Source organism: Lactuca sativa, chromosome 5 (assembly GCF_002870075.4).
Source record: "Lactuca sativa cultivar Salinas chromosome 5, Lsat_Salinas_v11, whole genome shotgun sequence".
NCBI lineage: Eukaryota > Viridiplantae > Streptophyta > Magnoliopsida > Asterales > Asteraceae > Lactuca > Lactuca sativa.
The window spans coordinates 287,372,011-287,397,268 of NC_056627.2; the positions used below are offsets into that span (position 1 = coordinate 287,372,011).

Below are 25,258 nucleotides of genomic sequence, written 5' to 3' on the forward strand. Positions count from 1 at the left end.
TAGATTCGGTCCAAAGATAATTTGGTTGTTGTAAAAAACTAACATGTTAAAAGGTAGATTTAATGAATGAGAGATCAGCCGTGCTTGATTTGAAAACTAAAACTGATGGTTTCGAGCCTAGTCAAAGACCAAAACAAGGGAAGAGGAAACAACAAACAATTTTAATCTAATAGATTCAAAACAAATGGATCTGACTCAACTAATCTATGCAGCTCATTAGGACATAATAGATAAAGTCATACCTTTGATTTCTTGGTAGGATTCTTCTTTTGACGAGTCAGTTGAATGGACTAAAAGAATCCAATGGAAAGTTCCTCTTATGAAATCGCACCTAAGAAGCAAAACTCTAGTAAATCCAAACAATCCTCAAACTCCAACAACAAGCAAATCCAAGACGCTCAAATTTGTGTCTCGCCATGTCGTGGAAAATCCAATGACCACGTTGTGGGAACTAGGTTTTTGTGATTCAATGGTTTTGAGAGGGTTCCAGATTTTTGGTGATTGAAAGTTATTTTTCTCTTATATCAAAAGCAGATTTGGATCCCCCTTTATATAGGGTGATGATTTGAAACCCTAATGATAATTATCAAATATAATAATTATTATCTATGGAATTCAAACCATTCTAGAATATTCCACATTCCATTATTTTCTAGTTAATTAGTTAAACTATTAATTAATTAACAAAACAAGTCTCTTATATAAGTATATATTTAGTTCTGCTTTATTTTGTTTGTATGTAACCCAAAAGGACACTATTATATATAGTAATACTACCGGGCTTGTTATGGCTATGGACACTAATCTCCATTAGCTTCTATTTGCACTTAGGCATCAACAATTGACCAGTATAATACTTACTAGAGATAACAGTGAGTTTCAACCCAATGTAACTACTATACTTATAGCAACTTCGGTATAAACAACCCTAAGACTGATAACTTCAAATTCCTTTGATCTTCATGATATATTATTATGAACTAGAGACATGGATGTAAAGTCAATCTCATGTTTCAAGATTATATTTCCCAATACCGACTTATTGGTGACCTTCAGCCTGACTATCGAATCTAATCAACTCAGGATTAGCTTGGCCAAACATTTAGTGTCAACACCAAATCAATGAGGGGCCTAGAGATATCCACTTCTTCATTTCTGGCAGAAGGATCAAATAAAATTTGACTACATAGGTTAGTGTTTTTTCTCATGAAATATCTAATCAAACCTTGTACAACTGCCAATTACGTACAGACAACGTTAGGGAAAAACCAAGACAAAATATATTGTAGAACACAACCTCATGTATCTCCATTTGAAGAATATGAAAAACAGTCATCTTAATTTATTCATGACATGATCCATGTAGTAATCTTTAAGCATGGTTACTCCAATACTTAAAATCTCCATTTTCAAGTACTAATTAGTATTGGTGTATGTAACACCTATTCTTCGTAACAAGTATTATTTTGAAATATGTAAATTGGTATGAGACGAGTAAGTGAAATAAATCATAGAGTTGCTTGAAATTGGACATTTTCTATTTAGAAAAATGGAGTTGAGAAAGTGATAGATCTTTTTAAGAAGAACGTATGGATATAAAGATCAACGAAAATGGAGTTCGTATATTAAAGTTATAGCCGTTTGAAGTTAAGATGAAAGTACGTTGTTATTTTGAGAAAGTCAACATAAATCAAAGTCAAACTGTCAAATATTGGTCACCACGACGTGGTGGTGTACAAGACATGTCGTGGTGTTAAACAGAGTCACCGAGACATGTGTTAGAAGGAGGTGATACGTGGCGAAACCGGATTCTATTAATCACCACGGTGTGGCACACATCATAGTATACATATGAAAGTTTTGGTGTAGTTTGAGTGGTTTTGTCACATGCAGTCGGGAGAGTGGCTCGGGAGGTGTTTTCGGGAAATCTTTACCGTTGTAACGCACTAGTGTACGAGAGTACGTAAATCGATTTACGGGATCAACAGAGGTATATTTTATCTCGTTTTATGTAAATACATTTATGAGATATTTTGTAAAGAGTTGTTAGACCGAGTATGTGTTATGGGAATTTTGTGACATTGTGCTATTACAAACCCGGTGATTTGTTAAATGTTAATCTGGTCATTTCCGGTTAAATACCCTGATTTATTGAGATTTTTCGATTGGAACAACGGCTTGCGGGGTAAAGTCGCTAGTGAATTATATTTGAAAACCTGGCTAGTTTGGGTGGCGATTTGTTACCGAGTCAGTTAATCAACATGTAATTGATCACTTTTGTGGATATAATGATGAGATTAGATGTGACATCTCCAAAATCACGGCCAGAAAAGACCGGTTTGTTTATGCTTTGTTTAAAAATAAGAGTAACATTTTAAATAAAAGTGTTGCGGAATTTGTCCCAAAACAATATATGATAAAGATTTATCAAAAGCATTTCCATAGAAATGTATTTCATTAAAAGAATTGGGATGTCATGTTCGTACAGATCAAAAGCATAAACAGTACAATATAAGCCTTACTACATTATTTCATATCTACAGGCCTATATCCGTAATCCCTCGTCCAAACATCATATCTATGCTCAAGCGCCACTACCTGTAATACATAAAACTGAGCGGGTCAGGCTTGGGAGCCTGGTGAGCACATAGGGTTTTCAACCCACAATAAATAAGTTTATTAATTTCATCAATCAACAATAACCCGATTACCCGTTCCCGTTATCCTCACTTTACGTCCCTAAACACCTATCATAAGGGACCTAGTCTAAGGATCATCATCGGGACGGACACTACTGCTAAGGGGATTCCTTAACAATAAATGTCCTAAAGGCAACCATGTGGGGGATGGAGTACACCGGTGAACACATCGTTCACAAACACCTACAGGTTGCGAGCCTGCTAGCGTTCCACTGGATTGTCTAGAAGAGTCTGTGGTCGTCATCCATACTCCGCTAGATGACAGAATCAACAACATCAACATCGAGGCCTCTCATCATTTTATCACACATCACCTATTACATCTACCCATGTTTTACCCCAACATTTTCATAGATATAAAATACATATACAGTTTAAATCATTGAAAACATGTATAACAATGTTCATCCAGCATAGATAGCAAGTATTCAGATAATATGCACACATAGCACGTAATTTATATAAAATACTTCATATCTATGTGTAAGCTGAAAGTAACTATGCACTCACCTGAAAGGTGGTGACTCAGCACTCGGACAACGCTTCGATACTCTCAAAACGATTTTCCTTCGATAAAACCTAGAATTGATACCACTAGGGTTTAGTCTAACGATAACCGCGACAAATTAATTGTCTGACTATTATTATTATTATATAAGCGTTAATAACACTCAATATAACTCATAATAATAGCCCAAATAATTATTTTAAGGACCTAATAACATTCCTATATTTATTTGAAAGCTATATAAAAAATTGCGTAAGGGTAGCACACTTACAACGAATTTTATCGAAAACCGGAACTTAATTGGAACAGCGTTTCGAAACCGAAAGACTCCTTTTTCTCGGGACTTCGGGAGCCTCGGGGTTTCCCTCGAGTGCTAGGGAGGTTGCCTAGGGTTTAGGGGTGGTTTGGGGTTGTAGAGAGAGAAAGAAGTTAGAGAGAGAAGTGATTTTGGTGTGAAAAACTCGGAACTCTTGGCCCCCTTTTATAGCCTGCGAGGCCTCGGTACGCTGGGCGTACCTCGGACCTACGCTGGGCGTAATGGCTCGGATAAGGGCGTCACCTCGGACCAGCTGTCTTGCACTCCGGAAGAGATAAGGGCGAGGGTACGCGGGGCGTACTGACTTCGGACGCAGGGTGTAAGCGAGGACCACGTGTTGTCCATCCGAAGCGAGCCGTGATCAGCAAGCGACGGTCAGGATTAAGCCACGTCTTCAGTCCATGCATCAGCTTCGCAATTTCACTTTCTAACTTTAAAAATTCGTAACTTTCGCATACGAGCTCCGTTTTCGACGTTATTTATATCCACGCGAAGGTGGGAACGTACTCTACAACTTTCGTTTAGACTCCGTCGGCTAATTTTGGCTCGATTTTTAATTTTATATTATTAACAGGCCGGGGCATGATTGGTCTGTTAAATCCTCATAACTTCTTCATCCAACATCCGTTTTCGCCCATCTTTTTCTCGTTACGCTACTCTCAACGAGATCTTCGATTCTCGTTTAGGTCGTGTCAGCTAAAAATCACTCGATCTAATATTCGAATTTCGGGCTGTACACTATTATTCCGAAACTTCGAAAAATCATAACTTCTTCATACGAAGTCAGATTTGGGCGTTCTTTTTATCGATGTTCTTAGTTTAACATATTCTACGACTTTTGTTTAGATCGCTAAGGCTAAATCTCGCTCTATCGTAAATTCACTATTTACGCTTTCCGGTATCGTGCAAGTTCTGTAGGGAAACTTCGACTGGTCATAACTTCTTCGTTATAACTCGGATTTCGGCGTTCCTTATATCCCCAGAATCCTTGTTTCGACCACTACAACTTTATATAAAGATATCAGGCTTATCTCACACTTTGATTTTGACGCTTATTTTTATTCTTTATTAATTATACATTTATAATTAAATAATAAACACATAAACACACATAATTCACATAGTACTCAAATATTTCATCATTATTACTTCAAAAAGAGTTACAATAGTTGACCTACACTATTACATTGACAAAAATTCTTAGCCCTGAAACCCGGGCGTTACAATTCTCTCCCCCTTAGGATGATTCCGTCCCGGAATCATGCATCAGCAAACAGATGTGGATAGCGACTCATCATGTCATCCTCTGTTTCCCAAGTGAGATTCGGCCCATTCGAATGTTTCCATCGGACTAGCACTAAGTCGACCATCTTGCGTTGTAACTTCTTTGTCTTACGGTCAACAATTGCCTCGGGCTCTTCGATCAGCCTCTTATTCTCATCCATCCTTAACTCTGAGATTGGAATTATGTCAGGAACATCTCCCGTGAATTTCCTCAAATAACACACATGGAAGGTGTTATGAATACCATTGAGTTCTTCGGGCAATTCCAGCTTGTAAGCTTGGTTCCCAATCCTCTGAAGAACTTTGAACGGTCCAATAAATTTTGGACTCAACTTTCCTCGTTTCCCAAATCGTATAAGTCCCTTCCACGGTGAGACTTTAAGCAAAATGGAATCCCCAACTTCGAAGGTTATCGGTCGTCTTTTCTTGTCAGCATAGCTCTTCTGATGATCCTGGGCTGCTAACATCCTTTCCCTAATCACCTTCAACTTCTCAGCAGTCTCATGGACTATCTCGGGGCCCATAAACTGCTTCTCTCCGGCTTCAAGCCAACAAGACGGCGTACGACACTTCTGTCCATACAAGGCTTGGTAAGGTGCCATCTTGATGCTCGAGTGAAAACTATTGTTGTAGGAGAATTCTACCAGAGGTAAGTGCTCGTCCCAATTCCCTTGGAATTCGAGGGTACATGCTCTCAGCATATCTTCCAATGTCTGAATCGTTCTTTCACTCTGACCATCAGTTTGCGGATGGTAAGCCGTACTCAAACATAATTTCGTACCCAATTCCTCTTGTAAACTCCTCCAAAACCTTGACGTGAAACGACTATCACGATCTGATACAATCGTAAGAGGGACACCGTGAAGTCTTACAATTTCCTTCACGTAAGCATTTGCGAGCTTATCCATAGACCACTTCTCGTTGGCTGCTATGAAGTGTGCACTCTTGGTGAAACGATCCACGACTACCCAAATCATGTCATGTCCGTTCTTCGTCCTGGGCAGTTTAGTCACAAAATCCATGGTGATGTCTTCCCATTTACCAATGGGTACAGGTAAAGGTTCTAAACTCCCATACGGTTTTTGATGTTGTGCCTTGACTCTCGCACATGTCACACACTCGGCCACATATTTCGCAACATCGAGCTTCATCGTCGGCCACCAGTAGTAGGGTTTTAGGTCCCTATACATTTTAGTGCTACCGAGATGAATCAAGTACATGGTCTTGTGTGCTTCCTCAATTAGAAGATCTCTTATTCCTCCCGTCTTAGGTACCCAAATTCGATCTTGGAATACCTTCAGTCCTCGACTGTTTGTTTCGAATACTAACGTTTTGCCCAAACGTTCTTCCTTTCGTTCATTCTTTTCTAAAGCTTCTTCCTGAGCTTTCCTGATACTTTCCACAATCGTCGAGATGACTTCAATTCTCAACGCTCTTGGCCTTTTCCTTTCAAGATTGACTTTCCGACTGAGAGCATCAGCAACAATATTTGCTTTACCTGGGTGGTAAAGTATCTCATAGTCGTAGTCCTTGAGTAGTTCTAGCCAGCGTCGTTGCCTCATGTTTAACTCCTTCTGATTAAAGAGATACTGGAGACTCTTATGATCAGTGAAGAGCTTGCACTTCGTGCCGTAGAGGTAATGCCTCCATATCTTTAAGGAAAATACTACCGCTGCCAACCCCAGATCATGAGTGGGGTAGTTTTTTTCGTGCTCTTTCAATTGTCGAGATGCGTATGCTATCACCTTTTCTCTTTGGGTTAGAACACAACCCAACCCGACTCCAGATGCGTCACTGTAAACCGCAAAGTCTTCAACTCCATCGGGTAGAGAAAGTATTGGTGCTTCACATAACTTCTTTTTTAGCTTCTCGAATGCCTCATCGTGCTTCTCACTCCACGTATACGTAGCTCCTTTATAGGTCAAAGATGTTAATGGAGAAGCTATCGAAGAAAAGCCTTGGATAAATCGTCGATAATATCCGGCTAATCCTAGAAAGTTTCGAATCTCCGTGGGACTCTTTGGACGTTCCCACTTCATTACAGCCTCGATCTTTGCGGGGTCAACCATTATTCCCTCCTGGTTAAGTACGTGACCAAAGAATTGGACTTTCCGTATCCAAAAGTCGCATTTGGAGAACTTTGCAAAAAGCTTCTCCTTCTTCAACACTTCTAATACTTCCTGTAGATGCTTGCCATACTCCTCTTGGCTTTTTGAGTAGATGAGAATGTCGTCGATGAACACTATCACGGATTTATCAAGGAATGGTTTACAAACCCTGTTCATCAAATCCATGAATGCTGCAGGAGCATTGGTTAGCCCAAATGACATAAACAAGAACTCATAGTGTCCATATCTTGTCTTGAATGCAGTCTTCTCAATATCCTGCTCTCTCACCTTCAGCTGATGATATCCTGACCTAAGATCGATCTTTGAGAAGTAGCTTGAACCTTGCAGCTGATCGAATAGGTCATCAATCCTCGGCAATGGATACTTGTTCTTCACCGTCGCCTTATTTAGCTCTCGGTAGTCTATACACATTCTCATACTTCCGTCCTTTTTCTTCACGAATAACACCGGAGCTCCCTAGGGTGAGGAACTAGGTCGAATGAACCTGTTGTCCAACAGCTCCTGAAGTTGCGTCATAAGCTCCTTCATCTCCATCGGTGCTAATCGGTAAGGTGCCTTTGCTATCGGTGTTGTTCCTGGTAACAAGTCTATACGAAATTCCACTTGCCTATCAGGTGGTAATCTGGGAAGATCTTCGGGAAAGACTTTGCTATTGGTGTTGGCTGTAACGACCCAATTTTCACGCCCAAAAATTTCATTTAAATTAAGTAGCTTGTAAAATATTTGTAGTAAAAAATCATCCGATCATATCATTTCATAAACACACAATCCCAGAACACCTCATAATGCGGAAAACCAAAGTGTGTGTGTATGATGTGCCGCTACCGCGCCAGCTCCTTCCCCTTTGCTGAAGAGGTATCTGAAACCAAAACTGAAAACTGTAAGCACGAAGCTTAGTGAGTTCCCCCATCGTACCACATACCATACAATCATATAATGAATAGCTAGGAGATACGGGCCTCGTCCACACTCATGGAGATACGGGACTCGCCCACGCTCCGCTAGCTGGGAGATACGGGCCTCGCCCACACTCCGCTATCTGGGAGATACGGGCCTCTCCCACACTCCGCTATCTGAGAGATACGGGTCTCGCCTACACTCAGCTACTAAACCAAAACATACAAGTATCACACAGACAACGAGTATAAACAATTCTACCACACTAGCATATATCATCATCAAACTCAGCTATGAGATACGGGCTCTGCCCACACTCCGATACTATCATATCGTCTATACGGGCCGACCTTGGTGCCTTAGACCCGTTCCTACTGAAAGGAAACTCACCTCGAAAAGTAGCTGCTGAAAGTCTGCTTGCTAGACGTCTGACTGCTGCACCGGTAATCCTCCGGCTATAAATCCATAACATAGATTAGCCACTCATAAATACCCTTAGGTCAGATGACTGACCCACCCCTGGTCCAAGGTCAAATCCTTGGTCAAAGCCAACTTCCAGTTGACTGGACTCGCCGAGTCCTTCTCCTACTAACCCGGTACTAACTCATCAAGTCCCTTTTCCACTCACTGAGTCACCCATAACTCAGTATTTGGGACGATTGCACTGACTTGCGATCCGACTCGCAGAGTCCGAGAACAACTCGCTGAGTCCCACGAGCAGATCTCCTAATCGATTCCAAATCCTCACCAGAGCATCCATCTTGAGGATTTGTGTTTCTGGGACCATTGCTACATGTTAAATTGCTAATTCCGCATGCAGCTACGAAGGGTTGGACCTTCTACACTTAAACCCCTCTTACTCAGTAACAGTTCATATGACTCACCGAGTTTGAAGAACAACTCGTCGAGTTCCAGGCAATCTTCATAGGACTCGCCGAGTTGTTCATCCAACTCGCCGAGTCTAAGACCATCTTCATAGAACTCACCGAGTTCCACTTTGGGACTCGCCGAGTCCCTTCGACCCACTTCCCATACAAACCAAATCTGAGACATGCAACGCTTCCAAACCATAGATCTATGTTCCTAGGGCATGCTTATCACGTAGAGTTGCAAACTTTACGTGCATGCATGGCCCTATAAGCTCTAAAAGGCAAATCCAAGCTCTTCATGAGGTCATGCACTTAATAGGGACCTCAATCACTTCAACCACAGAGACTTTATACTTCTAATACGTCCATAAGGTCTAGATCTGAAGTCCTTTCGGATCATAGAGCACAACACATGGAGTTTGGTGTTTTAGGGCTTGAAAACCACCAATTAGGGACAAAAGGGGATCTAATGAATTAGTGATCAAGGTAGGGACTTTTCTACCTGAATGGAAGCCTCTTGCAGGGTAAATGTCGGATCTACTTCCCCTCCTTGCACTCTTCCACCTCCTTTTTCTTCTCTTAAGCTTCAAACTTCCTTCACAAGGCCAAAAATCACCCACAAGGACAAAAGGGGGCTAGGGTTTCGCACTACAGCTCTTCTGGAAATGTTAGGGACAAGGGAGGCCGAGTTAGAGTGTTTAAATAGGGTGCAAACACCCGTGTTAGGGTTTTTGCCCAAACAGGGCCTACTCATCGAGTCCAAAGCTTAGACCCCGCGTCTCATCCCGCTCCTACTCGGAGAGTTGGTCCTTCAACTCGCTGAGTCCAAGGCAAAATGCATTATTTAAGAAATATTAAATTATAAGGAATACGTACCAGGAACCAGGTGCTACATTGGCACATGGGATCGTTTGTATTTTCTACAATATAACTTACACATTATTCAAAATATGCAAAAATATCCATTTATATATTCACTTTTGTAGATCAAATTACAAAGCAAATTGTAATATTATTAAACTTATTGTTAGTCTAATAAGATTTTGGGCTTTATTTTTGTATTGGGTTTTATGATTGGGCATTTTCGCTAGGAAACCCTAATTAGCTTGTCTATATATTATGTCTTTCCTTTCATTGTATTTGTACTTCTCTTTGATAATAATATGAAACCCTAGCCGTTATATGTATTTTACTTGTTAATTTACTGTTCATCGGAGTTATTGTTCATTGATATTGTTCATCGCGATACTGTTCACCGCGGTTACTGTTCCTCGGAGTTACTGTTCATCGATTATTGTTCATTGTGATTACTGTTCATCGGCGTTACTGTTCACCGATGATACTGTTCATCGGTGTTACTATTCACCCAACGATTACTGTTCATCGCACTATTCATTTGTTACTGTTCACGTGCACTGTTTATTGTCACCATTTGCAATTTTTGGATTTTGAAGGTCTGCGTGGATCAATCTTGCATCGTACACCTCTTCCCACTGTTGATTCGGTTGTTCATGAGTTGATTGCTGAAGAAACTCGTATTAAGTCCCATGCTGACAAAGCTCCCAAGACAGCCACTCTTGCTGTCTTTGCTTTTTCACAACGACCCCAATCTTCAAACCAAAATCGTCCCAGAGTTGCATTTGATGAGTGTGCTTTCTGTAAGAAGAAAAACCATTGGAAGGCAAATTGTCCTTTGCTGACAAGCAAGGGAAATCAACACTAACAACAAACAAGATCACCAGCACACTCTCAATCTTCATAGCAAAACAAGTCTTCTAGACAGTCACGTCCCTCTTTTTCATCTTTTAGGCCACCACAGTACGCTGCTACTACACCTTCAGTTGAGAATGATACATATGTCACACCACCATCAGCCTTGGATCCACAAATTGTTGAGCAGTTCAGACAGTTCTTAGCTACCAATCCAACTACCATGTCAACTTACATGTCTCATTTAGGTCTGTCTTCATCCAACACGTCAGGTATTCCTTCATCCTTGTGGATATTGGATTCTGGTGCATCTCATCACATGTCACCAAATTTTTCATCTTTTTCTTCATTATCTTCTCGTACACCTGTCTCTGTTATGTATGCTAGTGCTACACCCATTCCTACACTTGCTTTGAATCTTGCATCGATTAGTCAGTTGTGTAAATCTGGTTGTTGGGTCTTCTTTTCTGATTCATTCTACTGTGTAAAGGACATTTGGTCTCGGAGGGTGATTGGGATAGGTCGTAGACTTGGGGAGCTTTATGTCTTGGAGCAGCTACATGTTGCTGATGTTGCTGCATCTAGTGTCGATTTGTCGTCTTTTCTTTTAAACCCTTCATCGTCTCCTTTTTATCTTTGACATTCTCGTTTGGGACATGTTTCAGCGTCTCGTTTACAGTTTTTGGTTTCCACTGGTGTGTTAGGCTCTTTAAAATTTGATGATATTTCTGATTCTTGTGGTTGTAAACTGGGAAAATTTCCTGCTTTACCGTTTAATAAAAGTGTCACTCGTTCTGTTTCTCCCTTTGATATTATGCATTCTGATGTGTGGGGTCCCTCTCCGATAACCTCCAAGTCAGGAGCTAACTATTATGTTTCTTTCATTGATGATTACACTCGTTATACTTGGGTTTATTTTATGAAGTGCAAGTCTGACTTTTTCACCATATATAGTGAATTCAGAGCTATTGTCAAGACTCAACACTCTGCTATCATAAAATGTTTTCGGTGTGATCTAGGAGGAGAATTTACCTCCAATGATTTTAAACAATTATTGGCATCTGATGGCACTATACATCAATCATCTTGTACAGACACTCCTCAGTAGAATGGTGTTGCAGAAAGAAAACATCGACATCTCCTAGAAACTGCTAGATCCTTACTACTCTCTGCTCAAGTTCCCAATATGTTTTGGGGAGAAGCTGTTCATACCGCTACTTATGTTATTAATCGCATTCCTACTGCGTACACTTCGGAGAAGTCTCCTTATGAAATGTTGTTTGGACAACTCCCAGATTATTCTTCATTACGAGTGTTTGGGTGTACATGTTTTGTCTTGAAGCCTCATGTAGAGAGAGATAAGTTGTCTTCAAAATCAGCTCTTTGTGTTTGTCTAGGATATGGTATTGGTCAGAAAGGTTATCGGTGCTATGATCCTTCAAATCAGAAACTGTATGTATCTCGAAATGTCACCTTTTGGGAGCATATTCCATTATATAGCATTCCTGTTCAGTCACATGATGCAAATCGAGAGGAGCTCTGTACTATTGATCCGTTTAGCATTGACATTGATGATCCACCACATGTCACTGATCCACCACTTGCTGCTGATCCACCACATGTGGCTGATGCAGCACCTATCGTTGATCCTCTGCCTGCAAATCATCAAGACCCCCTCCATCGAGACCTTATCGTAATAAGAAGACCACAAAGCTTCATGAATTTTTCTATTCCTCTTACTCACCGGCTTTTACCTCTTTTATTGCTAATGACAATCGTCTCTCTAAGCCAACATCCTATAAAAAGGCCATTTCTGATCCCCTTTGGCAGACCGCTATGGCTGAGGAACTTGCAGCTCTTTATCAGACTCATACATGGGATCTGGTTACGCTTCCACCTGGAAAACACACGATTGGTTGTTGTTGGGTTTATAAAATCAAAACAAAGTCTGATGGATCCGTTGAGCATTATAAAGCCAGACTTGTTGCGAAAGGGTACGCGCAAAAGTATGGTATGGATTATAAGGAGACGTTTGCTCCTGTTGCAAAAATAACGACTGTTCGCACCTTGATTGCAGTTTCTTCCATTCGCCAATGGAAGATTTATCAAATGGATGCTGTCTTGAATGGTGATCTTCATGAAGAAGTATACATGTCTCCTCCCCTGGTATTGCTCACCGACCAGGTGAAGTTTGTCGACTTAGGAAGGCTCTATATGGCCGCAAAAAGGCCCCTCATGCTTGGTTTGAGAAATTTTTTACGGTGATTACTTCTCTTGGTTTTCAACCAAGTAACCATGGTTCGGCTCTATTTATTCGATGTACGAATGCAGGTCGGATTATTCTTTCCTTATATGTCGATGACATGATTATTACTGGTGATGATCATGATGGTATAGAGTCTTTAAAGCGTGATTTGGCTCACCGTTTTGCTATAAAAGACTTGGGATTACTTCGTTATTTCTTGGGGATTGAAGTTGCTCAATCTCCAAAGGGTTTTCTTTTATCTCAAACGAAGTATATTTCAGATTTGTTTGAACGTGCACGACTCACGGATAATCGAACAGTTGATACACCTATAGAGAGTAATGCAAAGTACTCTCCAACTGATGGTGTCCCATTATCAGATCCAAGTCTTTATCGTACCATTGTTGGGAGTTTGGTTTACCTGACTGTCACTAGACCGGATATTGCTCATGCAGTTCATGTGTTAGCCAGATTGTCACTGCTCCTACTACTGTTCATTGGGGAGCTGTTCTTCGTATTTTGAGATATTTACGTGGTACTCAGTTCCGCACTCTTATGTTTCATTCTTCATCCTCTCTTGAGTTGCGTGCCTATAGTGATGCAAATTGGGATAGTGATATTTATGATCGTAAGTCCACTACTGGGTATTGTGTTTTTCTTGGAGATTCATTGATATCATGGAAAAGCAAGAAACAAGATGTTGATTCTCGATCTTCTACAGAATCTGAGTATCGAGCCATGACTATCACCACTTGTGAGATTATTTGGTTGAGATGGCTTCTTGCAGATATGGGCGTTCACATCTCTCAGCCTACCCCTTTGTACTATGATAACGAGAGTTCGATAATGATTGCCAAGAATTTGGTGTTTCATGAGCGCACAAAGCACATTGAGATTGGTTGTCATTTCACACGTCATCATCTCTAGAAGGGCACTATCTCTCTTATGTTCCTTCCTCTTTGCAGATTGCTGATATTCTTACGAAGTCGTTGACTGCTCCTCGATTCCATTTTCTGTCTGACAAACTCTCAATGCTTATTGCTGTTGCATTGTGAGTTTGAAGGGAAATGTTAGCCTAATAAGATTTTAGGCTTTATTTTGTATTGGGTTTTATGATTGGGTCTTTTCGCTAGGAAACCCTAATTAGCTTGTCTATATATTATGTCTTTCCTTTTCATTGTATTTGTACTTCTTTTTGATAATAATATGAAACTCTAGCCGTTATATGTATTTCACTTGTTAATTTACACTTATAACATGAAGCATTATAAAAGATAATATGAAATTGTAGAAATAACTATGGATCGTTGTCAAACATAGTCATATTAGTAACTACAGCTTTTGCAATTTTATATAGAAATAACTCCATTGCATATGATATACACTAACCATTAAATTTATGGCTTGCCCAAAATCACCTACACAAATTATAAAGAAAGTAGTTAAGGTCAAAATATGAGACGTAAGAAACAAAAAGAGATTGAAAATAAAACTACATCGTAGATAGGAAAATAAGAAAATAGCATTTTCTACATATTCCAAGAAATCTAAATGGTCATGGAAAAAAAATGGCCGATGGTGATGTAAGAAAAGTGGTCGACGGGAAATAAACCTATTAAAATCAAAGCAATACTCAAAAACTTGAAATCGGTGTCGATCCATTACTCAATAAATTACAATTTCAAATTAACAAAATTGTGAAAGCAAATATTATCGATTATTCAGAAATCAATAACTAAAAATATTACACATAAGCGATGAACAACTTTTAATTAATTTAATCCAATTTATATACATCACAAAAACACAATCATAACATGATAATAAGATGGATACACAAACCTTGGGAATTGCAGCTCCACAACAAATTGATTAAAATATTTCCATAATCTCATACGTGTATACAACTTATGAGAAGGGTCTACCACCAACATTTTTTTTCTTCCAATCCCTTCGTAACTATCAGTTTCAACATAAATTGAATTATATGGAATTAGATAGGTGAAAAATTGAAGCCTTATATAAGAGAGAGTGAAGAACCATTGAAAGAGATGGGAGTGGTGATGGTCGATGGAAGTTTCTTAGCGTCGGATGTGGGTAAAAACTAAAAAGGAAGACCCTGGATAGTGATAAAGGGCTCGATAGGTTGTATTTTAGTTAGGTTTATAAACTAATTTTCCTAATTTAAAGGTTATTATAGATTTTAATTATTTTCCATAATTAATCATAACTAAGATTAATAATATATCTTTATTGATTTGATTAATGAATTATTTTTACTGAATTCTGATTGGTTATATATATATATATATATATATATATATATATATATATATATATATATATATATATATATATATATATATATATATATATATATATATATATATATATATATATATAGGGTTAGGTTATTTTGTTTTCACTATTTATTGTGTGCATGTATGATTGATTCTGGACCAATCATTTTAGTTATTTTAAAAAAGTAATTAATGCATATTACATGTTGAAGATATATAATAGATATTAATTACATCTTTAGCATTTAATATGCATTAATTACTTTATTAAAATAACTAAAATGATTGGTCCAGAATCAGTCATACATGCACACAATAGATAATGAAAACATTTGAACGTAACTATATATATATATATATATATATATATATATATATATATATATATATATATATATATATATATATATATAGGTTCAGGTTCATTTGAGACCATTCTAATTTTGTGAGACCGTGAGACCAAATCTAAATGTAATTTTAAAATGCAAAATAAATGGAAAAATCCAAAAATTCTTTTTTTAAATATTATTTTCGGAACTTGATTTAACTAAAAAAAATAAAAAAAAATCCGTTTTTTTTTTAAAATACGTGAAATATTCTAATAGAATATTACACTGGCATATTCTAAAAAATAATTGTAAAATGCAAAATAAATGGAAAAATCTAAAAATTCTTTTTTTAAATATTATTTTCGGAACTTGAATTAACTAAAAAAATTAAAAATAATCCATTTTTTTAAAAAATACGTGAAATATTCTAATAGAATATTACACTGTACATATTCTAAAAAATAATTTTAAAATACAAAATAAATGGAAAAATCCAAAAATTCTTTTTTTAAATATTATTTTCGGAACTTCAGTTAACTAAAAAAAAATTTAAAAAAATAAAAAAATGCGTCTCACGTTCTCACAAAATTAGGTCGTCTCACATGAACCTAACCGTGTATATATATATATATATATATATATATATATATATATATATATATATATATATATATATATATCTTTACTATCTTATAAAAGAAATCTTACTATTTCTAAAAATACATTGAATATAATACTATTATTTTTTTAAGACGTCCAATCCATTAAGCTAAAAGTACAAGTAATCATCAATAAAATAATATTAAATTTTAAATTGAATCCTTATATTTCTTGCAAATCTGATATCCTTCCCTTAAATCCGGTTCATTCAAAATTTGAAGCCTTTTTATACAAATACATGCTTGAAATATCCTATTGTTACCTCCCCTTCTGATTCTCTCAGTTGAAACCCTAATTCCAGAAAAGTTCTTTCAATTTTTGTCCGTCATCCCCTATATCAGGCGCTAAACTCTTCTATGTCCCCCTAGGTTGATCAAAGTTACATTTTTTACGATTACTTTCATCCTATCCGTCATACGATCGAAGGTACATTTTCTATTTTGTTATTCATACTTTTGTAAGTTATGATTATAAGAAGGATCAGCCAAGATAAACATATTTCAATTCCAATGCCTTACAGATTTTAGGGCTTCAAGATGACTCGGTCGACTGTACATTCTCTATTGTGTTATTTATACTCCATGCCAGACCTACTACCACCACCGGTTCACTCACCACCACCACCGATGCACTCACCGCCACCACCATTTCTTCAAGACTCATCTATGTTGTATTCAATTTCATTTTATCTGTAATATAAGACGAAGATATTTCTTGATGTTTGATTGTTTCTCTTTTTTACACTATAAAACAAAGCCCTATATTTTATTGTATTTTTCTTTTGATCTTTCTCGAAAAAAACATCAGAGTATCACTAAATCTTCATTATTTTTTTTTTCAGATTTGATGGAATCCATTAATGGTAACTCGGGTATTGTTCCTTTTCTCAGGTACCTTCTCTATTGTATATCTATAAGAAAACATTGACATGCCCGGAATCTAAACTATTCTCTTGCAAGTCAACTAACAAATGCAAAAGTGAGCTTAAGCATGTGTAATGTTGTTGTGAACAAGAACACCATAAGTTCACTTGTGGAACGGTGTGCTCTTTTTCATCCAATATGTCATCTATACACACATGTCATTTATTCATACAGTGTTTCCTTATTCACATAAAATGAATTTATGAAAATGTAAGATGCTATCACATTTCCCTCATCCTATCTTAACTAGTTTTTTATTTAATTTTAAGATTCTTGACATTGTTAATGATTCTTATGAACAATAAATTTGTATCTTGAAGGAATGATAAAAATCTCATTTTTATGACTAAAAATAAAGAAATGCAGAGGGGTATTTAAAGAGATGATAAGGATAAATGTGTAGATTGCTTCAAATTGATTGTTTTTGGTGCTAAACTTTTGTTATTTGATTTAGGCCACTTGAGGAGGGAGGATGTATCACAAATATCCGATGTTAATTTTGGTAAGCCAATTTTGTTTTTTGTATGATGATTTTGATTTGTATGATTTCTAATTAGGGTTTAACTTTATTTTTATTGAAATAGTTGCTGGTAGGTGTATATTTGTTTATTGTTATCTTTTTGAAATTTCAAGTGTGGATTTAGTCTGATATCAAGAGACAAAGTTAATAGTTTGGCTATCAAAATTTGATAATCTTCCACCATTTTGCCCTTGGACCAAAACTGAAAAACTACAGTATACCTGAGGGACTAAATTTGTAATTTTGTCTTATCCTTGAATAAAAGTTTATAGCATTGCAAAAATGGTTTTTTTATTTTTTAAATTCAGCAAAATCAAAGGACAAGAGGTTCTTACAAATTTGGTTTATGTGGTGTACTTTTTGTTAACTGTTCAAGGGCAAAATGGTCATTGTAAAGGTTTTAACAGCTAGGCTATTAGCTTAGACAGTGCAGAGAATAAAATAAATTGAAACCTATAAACAAGGACCAAATGTGCAATATAAACTTTGACCAAAATTGAAAAATTCACTGTCCAAAATGTAATTTACTTGAAAAATAAGAAAACAAATTACCTTTTTCATTAATGTGTATTTTATTTATGGTATCTTACTTTCCCTTATATGTGCGTTATATCATCATACTTTCATTTTATTTGAAAGTATGATGCTATAATTTATTTTCTAATTTAGGTGCCATTTGTAGTCAGAATCTCCATTGCACAATCTAAAAGGGCCATGACATTAGGCAGATTCTGAGTAGACTGGGGCTTGATATGTTTTTATGAAAAAATTGATCTTTTTTTGCATAATCATTATAATTTCATTATGTGTTCAACTTAATTGTTGCTTTACCAGGAATTTAAGAAAGTTTTTTTTTTCTTATATCCATGTTACTGAAATAACTAACTGAAATACCTTTTTGTTTTTCTTATAATAGGATGTGGTGCAATAGAATTAATGTTGCTTAATCCATGTTGCTTGGTATGGAAGCAATGGAAGAAATAAGCCATGTTCATCAACTGTGGTACAACCAGTGTTCTAAAAGGCGCGCCATGGCGTAAGACGCGGCGTCGCCGTTACGAAAAGCTTCATAACGTTGCTGTTAAGCGTGGCGCGTGGCAAGGCGTGATATGGCGTGCCATGGCGCGTGTTTTTTCGTTTGAGACACGTTTTTTTGCTTTTTTTTTATACATTTTCTAATCGGACATACAAGTATTGTGTTTTTTATTAACTTTCTGTTATTAGTTGTTGATATAACACTTCTAAAAACTAGGTATATTTGATATAAATTTATATTTATGCGGTAATATAATTATAAATTAATACAAAATCACCGTCTTACATCACGCCTTGAAAAACGCCATGACTCGCAATAACTCGTTAAGCTTAAGGCTTGGCCTTGCCGCCACGCCACGCCTCAAGCCTTTTAGAACCTTGGGTACAACTGTTTTTCTCTTATTACAAGCTTATAATTTGAAAAGTATATTGAATCAGCAATGTCATATAAGTATTATAGAAAAAGAAAAATAAAATGCCATAATTGATTATATATCCAAAGTACATTGCCTTAATAATAAAAAAGTGAAAATACAATACCTTAATAAAAATAAATGATACCTTTTTACTTTTTTATATGAACATATTATGCTTTGGTTTTTAATTCGAACAGGGGTGATGAAAAAAATACTACATTATACTATTATTGGCTCAGTTATCACATCTAAGTTGCCACAACTAAAAAGAGCATTATCAAATTACATGCATTTCATAAAATTAATCCACATGTTGGTTTTGCAATTTATTCCTAAAGTAGTTCCAATTGATTGGATTTAGTCTTATCTTTTGTTTGTTTTCACAAGCAAGTTCGTTTATGAATTGTTTTCTTAGCATCATATTTCCCAATCACTTTTTAACATCGACTACATGCAATTTTTTGCCATGGTAAAAATTATGACCAACTTTTCAAATTGTCCAATATTTTTGTCCACATATGTTTCTCGCCACCTTACCAAAATTGTTCTTTTTGTAAGGACATATTCACAACAATCCACAATATAAATTTTAGGGAAATTTATTTAGATAAATATTGCCGATGCAATTAAATGATTGAAACGTTCCATTCAAATTTTAAATGTGATCATTTTCTATCTTTGTAAACTTTCTTTGTTTAATTTGATATGTATTTGCATATCTGTTTCTAAAAGTAAAATTAATGGTTTGTTACCATTGTTGAATTAATGTTTTTAAATAAATGGTTCATCTAAAATTTAAAAAATATGACATACTATATAGCACATTAAAAGAACGTACACAATAGATACATTTTAATTGTAAATAATATTTGTTATATTGTATATTTTTTTAAACATGACATGTTTCTTGAAATGGACATAATCGTCAAAAGGAAACTATATTTTGCGTTCCAAAAGAAAACTAATTGCCCTAAAGACTATTTATCCTCATTACCTCACGGTTACTACAAATTGAATTAGGATTGACAGGGCATCACAACTATATACTGCAAATACAACGGATTCAGTAACCTAAGCAACAATTCTTGCTTCTAAAGGAAACTATTTCACATTATTTTGTAAACTCTATTTCAATTAAAAAATCATAGGAAACCAATCTCCGAAAGACAAACTATTCTTCGTCCTTCTAGAAAAATTGATCACCTAAACAAAACGTTTCACCGAAAGAAAATTAATCTTGATTAACGTTTATGTTATAATTATAATATAAATTTGGTTTTATGACCAGAAATGCAACTCAACATAGACGGGAAATAAAAAAACCGGGTTAAATATTATAAACCTACAACCAATCAAACTGATTAAATTTCTAAAACAGGTTAAGATGTTGTGGTTATTTTGAGATACCATTCTAAGTGATTAATTGTAATTTGCAAAGAAGTTATAAAAATATGGTTTTATAAATGTTTAGGGATTGTAACTTGTAAGAACCGAAGAATCAATATTTTGTAACTTGGTTAATACATAATGATTTTTATGGTTTGATCTGAGAGCAACAAGGAAATTATTCATTGAAATGAATTATTTATCGCCCGAAAACTATTTGCCGTCGCCGCTTTGCGCGGATACACAACTGGTATATATATATATATATATATATATATATATATATATATATATATATATATATATATATATATATATATATATATATATATACACACTTGGATTCCTATCATGTGACCATACGTCAGAAATTTGATATTTAATTAGGATAATTTTCGATAAAGTTTCGACCACCCTTAAGGCTTTAGTATTTCATTGATATATATATAAAAGCTAGTTTTTTCTTTAAAGAAAGCAAAAATAGTCCACGACGCATGAAGCATCTTCACGTGCTTGTCACTGAAGAGAGAAGAAACATCTTTCAATATCCATATGGTAAATTTTGAAAACAACCAAATTATCTAATTACGATTAAAACTATAACGATTACATTTGAATCGATCATTTTAGCAAAAAAGCGACTAATCAATCTTAATCTTCATTCTTCAATCAAGCAATTAATCGCTTGCGATGAAAGATTGCAGAATTAGGAACAGCAAAACGAGCCGAAAACGATCTTGATAAATCATCTGATTCGTTCGACATTAATCCGTGATCAAAGTTCTGTGCATAATCAGAAGCCTCGTAACCGAATCTCGTCGACTCTGAAAATGTGTACATTTTCTTCTTCGCTTTCTGAACTTTTCTCCACAAAATTCTCCAGATAATGCGTGGTTTTGAAGTCGAAACACTCAGAGACAAAAGCTCATCGTAGTTGGTGGTTCTCCGGCTCCAGCAGCAGCTCAGGCTACCAGATTTGCACCACCTGACGGAGGTTTCCATGGCGGAAGAAGGAAGATGGAATGGATCTAAAACACCAAACAACAAAGCTGTATTACTTGGTGCTTTATGCTGAATACGAATGAAGGGGGAAGTAGTTTTTTATACGGAGTTAGTGTGGCTTCTCTGAGATAGTCATAGATCGGTGTCTTCATTGTTTATTCAGCTCTATCACAATAGAAATATAATAATTTATATTTATATTGTATATAATAAAAGTATACAACTAAACATATTTTATGTGTATTTGTCATGTTGGAGAACGTGTCTTTTTACAAAAAAAATTACATATATTTTTTAGTTTATGTTTCTTTAAAACGGCTTTCCGCCGATCGTGGTTAAGAGATGACTTTAGCAGGTGCATTTTTCATTAAATTAGGATATTGTATAAAAATTATATATGAGACTATCATTGTAAATGAACAAAAATTAAGATATGCGAATTTTTTTTTTGGTTTCCGATCCCATTTAAAGATAGTTTTATGTTTAGAAAACTTTAAGTTTTAAAAAACTATAGTGAAAGGGAAAAAAAAAACATAAAACTAAATCCAAGGCTATATATCTACACATCAATCTATCTCGAAAGCTCTCAATTGTAAATGTTTATAAACCAATTACATGAAACACATATCAAAATGAAATGTCAGACATGGTGAAGCATATACAGTTTAACTACATAATTTGTCATAACAACCATATATGATAATAAACCGCACAAATATATCAAATACATCAGTATCAACATAAGTTATTCCAACCATAGTAGATATATGACTACAAATAACTACACATATATAACATCACATAGTCGGCCACATAACACAAAGGAAAATCAACAAAACAATGCAAATGAGTACAACATCTACTCTCAATGTAAACTCACAACCACGATGATTATTATCCTAGCTCGGGAAAAAACCACAACAGAAATAAGATGAAAATCTACGCTCATATCAACTTTGGGAAATAACAGTTGGTCATAGTCTCATAAAAGAAAATGCATTTATGCAATTATGCTATTCCACAAAAAGACATCTATCAAGTACAAGGGAGACAATACATGTATATGTGTTCGTATCGAACCCTAGAAAGACATCTAAGAACTGCAATGGAAACAATGAACATATATGCCTTCATATCAAATATGAAAAAGGAATGTCGTTTTGGAAACAATATGCATTTTGCGCTCATATTGAATCTACAGACTCACGCAAAGCTAGCCCACTCGTGTCAAAAGGCGCGTCTAGAACGATCAATGATTATCATTGTACTCTAATGTTGACAAAACCGCAAAACACAAACATTAAAGAAACATTGGAATGGTCATGACCATTTCGCACAAATGACATCTAGTCAACCCACATGCCACTATGATATGGAATGAAACTACATGAAACTACATGAAAAAAACTATTTTTGTAATATTTTTAACAGAAAAAACTTTCAAAAAATCTCAAAATTTATGTATTTTTCTACTTTTAAATTTTTATTTCATTTTTTTTATATAAGATAGACCTCAGTAATATTTTTTCTGAATCCGCCACTAATGACAAGTGTTATGGAATGTAACAACGTAGTAATATAACTATAAGACCATCATCATATGTATCATCTTAGCATGGAAACTAGATATAGTTTATATCGCATAACATCAAAAATCAACTACAACCATAAATTGATATCATCGACCAAATGGAATCAAAACCACAAACAAACAACGATAGCCAACAACTTATCATCAACTGTATGCCTTGTATCCCTAGAGTTGATCCACCATGCACAATCATCGTCATGACGAGTGAAACATAATTTTGACTAGAGTTATAAAGATTAATTAAAATTTGGCCTCCTTTTGGTGGAGTTTGGTCAAGGTACCTTTGTCCACTTTCACTTGTTCCAACATCATTTTTATTCAAATAAACCAAAAGTTAAGCTTAAAATGGTCCACTTATTGTTGAAAATTTAACAATTCAAAAACAATTAAACCATAAATTTATCACTTATAAATATATTATGCATATCATCATTTGCAATGTTCTTTGTGTGTGACCTCATTGGTTCATGTATAATTAGCAATATAGTATATTTACGTACTAGATCCTAAAAAATGTCACGTTAAAAGTGATCTTCAAAGTGTTCAAATTGAATAAGATAAATTGGAGTTGTTGTAAACCTGATTTTTTTTATCCATGACCAATTTTATATGAATATGTAATGGTTTGTCCAACAAAGAAAATTCAGTTTTTATTTTTTGAGTTTTATGGTTATTTGGTTGTTATAAATGGTTCCCTATAAGATAATTCAATAGTGTTTACGAGATAACATGGACTAATTAAATAATATGTGACCTTAGCTAGCAAAATTAAGATTAGTTAGTGATGTATTAGGCTTAATTACAAATGTACAGTTGCTTTTATCTTAGGAGTTCCTAAAATAAAGGGTTTTAAGGCTAACTCCTACACAAAGATAGTGAGTACATGGTAATATGAGCACATGTCTGACGTCCTGCTTTGATATTGTATGTGTTTGTTTTATTATATACTATGTATTGGTTGGAATAATATATGACGTTTTTTTTGAATTCTTTTGAGTAAATAACTTGTGATTAAAGAGTTTACAAAAATAAGGGCATCTTGTAAAATGTTAAATCATCTTTCAAGATATTTACGAGTTTTTTAAATCATAATCATCTGCATCAATATATATGGGTTGGTTGTGAGACTAGTATGGTCTGGACACGTGAGATTACAATGATATCTAATTTGAGGATATTGAGATGTTTGCTATGGCACTCTAAAATGCATCACAACATGTTGGGATCTGTACAAGGTTTTGTGTGGTACATCTAGGTTCACATGTTACCTAGTTTTACAAATAACTAACAACGATTGAACCATACTTTGTTAATAATGTTTTGCGTTAACTTACCTACATGCTCTACTTAACCATCAATATATTGAGAATGTTTACGGTTTAAGCTGATTGCAATGTATTTGGGGTTGGACATATAATTTTCGTTACATATTTACATATATACAATGTTACTTCTTGTGATGTTTGCTATGATTTTGTGATGCATATCCTTTAAAAAAAGTGTTTGTAATTTTATTTCAATATTTTTCTCCAAATTATATCTTTTGAGATGGGTTTTAAATGAATAAAAAAGGGTTATTACTCGTATATTGTCGCTCATTTGAATATATTTTCTTAAGATATGTTGGTGTATTATATATCGGTGCAACAAAGTCTCTTATGTTTTTATATATGTTAGAGTCTTTCATATATCTATAAAGACTCTTATGGAGAGACAATCTTGGACTCCACACACACACACACACACACACACACACACACATATATATATATATATATATATATATATATATATATATATATATATATATATATATATATATATATATATATATATATATATATACCCTTAAGGGTATACAAGCTTACGTACCAAAATACACCATAATACGTCGTTTTATTTGATATATTCATTATAATGTTTTTAAACTTCAATCCTAACTTGATTTACTTTCAAGATTTTCGAAATTTCACTATTATATTTCTCTAACATCGCATCTTTTTTTCGAATACCTACTAGGCTATATATATTGTAGTTGAAAATGAAAATTATGTAAGAGGAAGACAAATATGTAATATATAAAAATCATGGAAGTAAATCAAGTTAGAAGTTAACTTATAAGAACATTGGACAATTATAATGTATTATATGATACAAAACGACGTGGTATAGTGAGTTTGGGTACCTAGCTTATATACCCTTAAGGGTATATTCACTTTTCCCATATATATATATATATATATATATATATATATATATATATATATATATATATATATATATATATATATATATATATATATATATATATATAAGCCTCCGTCTTTGAGGATGAATGTTAGTGTAACTCACATCAGTGCGACACAGTCCCTAATGTCTTTATCTTAGAGTCTTCCTATCTATCTGTAAGGGTTCTTTTGAAGGGACAATCTTAGACAC

At 35.1% G+C, this 25,258-nt stretch overlaps 1 long non-coding RNA gene across 1 annotated transcript; it reads right to left on the reverse strand.

The window, feature by feature from the left end:
• Nucleotides 1-2,465: 2,465 nt before the first annotated feature.
• LOC111910128 (uncharacterized) lies at nucleotides 2,466-14,732 on the reverse strand. Its single transcript, XR_002856444.3, has 3 exons — nucleotides 14,500-14,732; nucleotides 14,047-14,075; nucleotides 2,466-2,598 (listed from the first exon to the last, which is right to left on the reverse strand). It is a non-coding gene; the product is annotated as an uncharacterized LOC111910128 (long non-coding RNA).
• Between the last annotated feature and the right edge of the window lie 10,526 nt (nucleotides 14,733-25,258).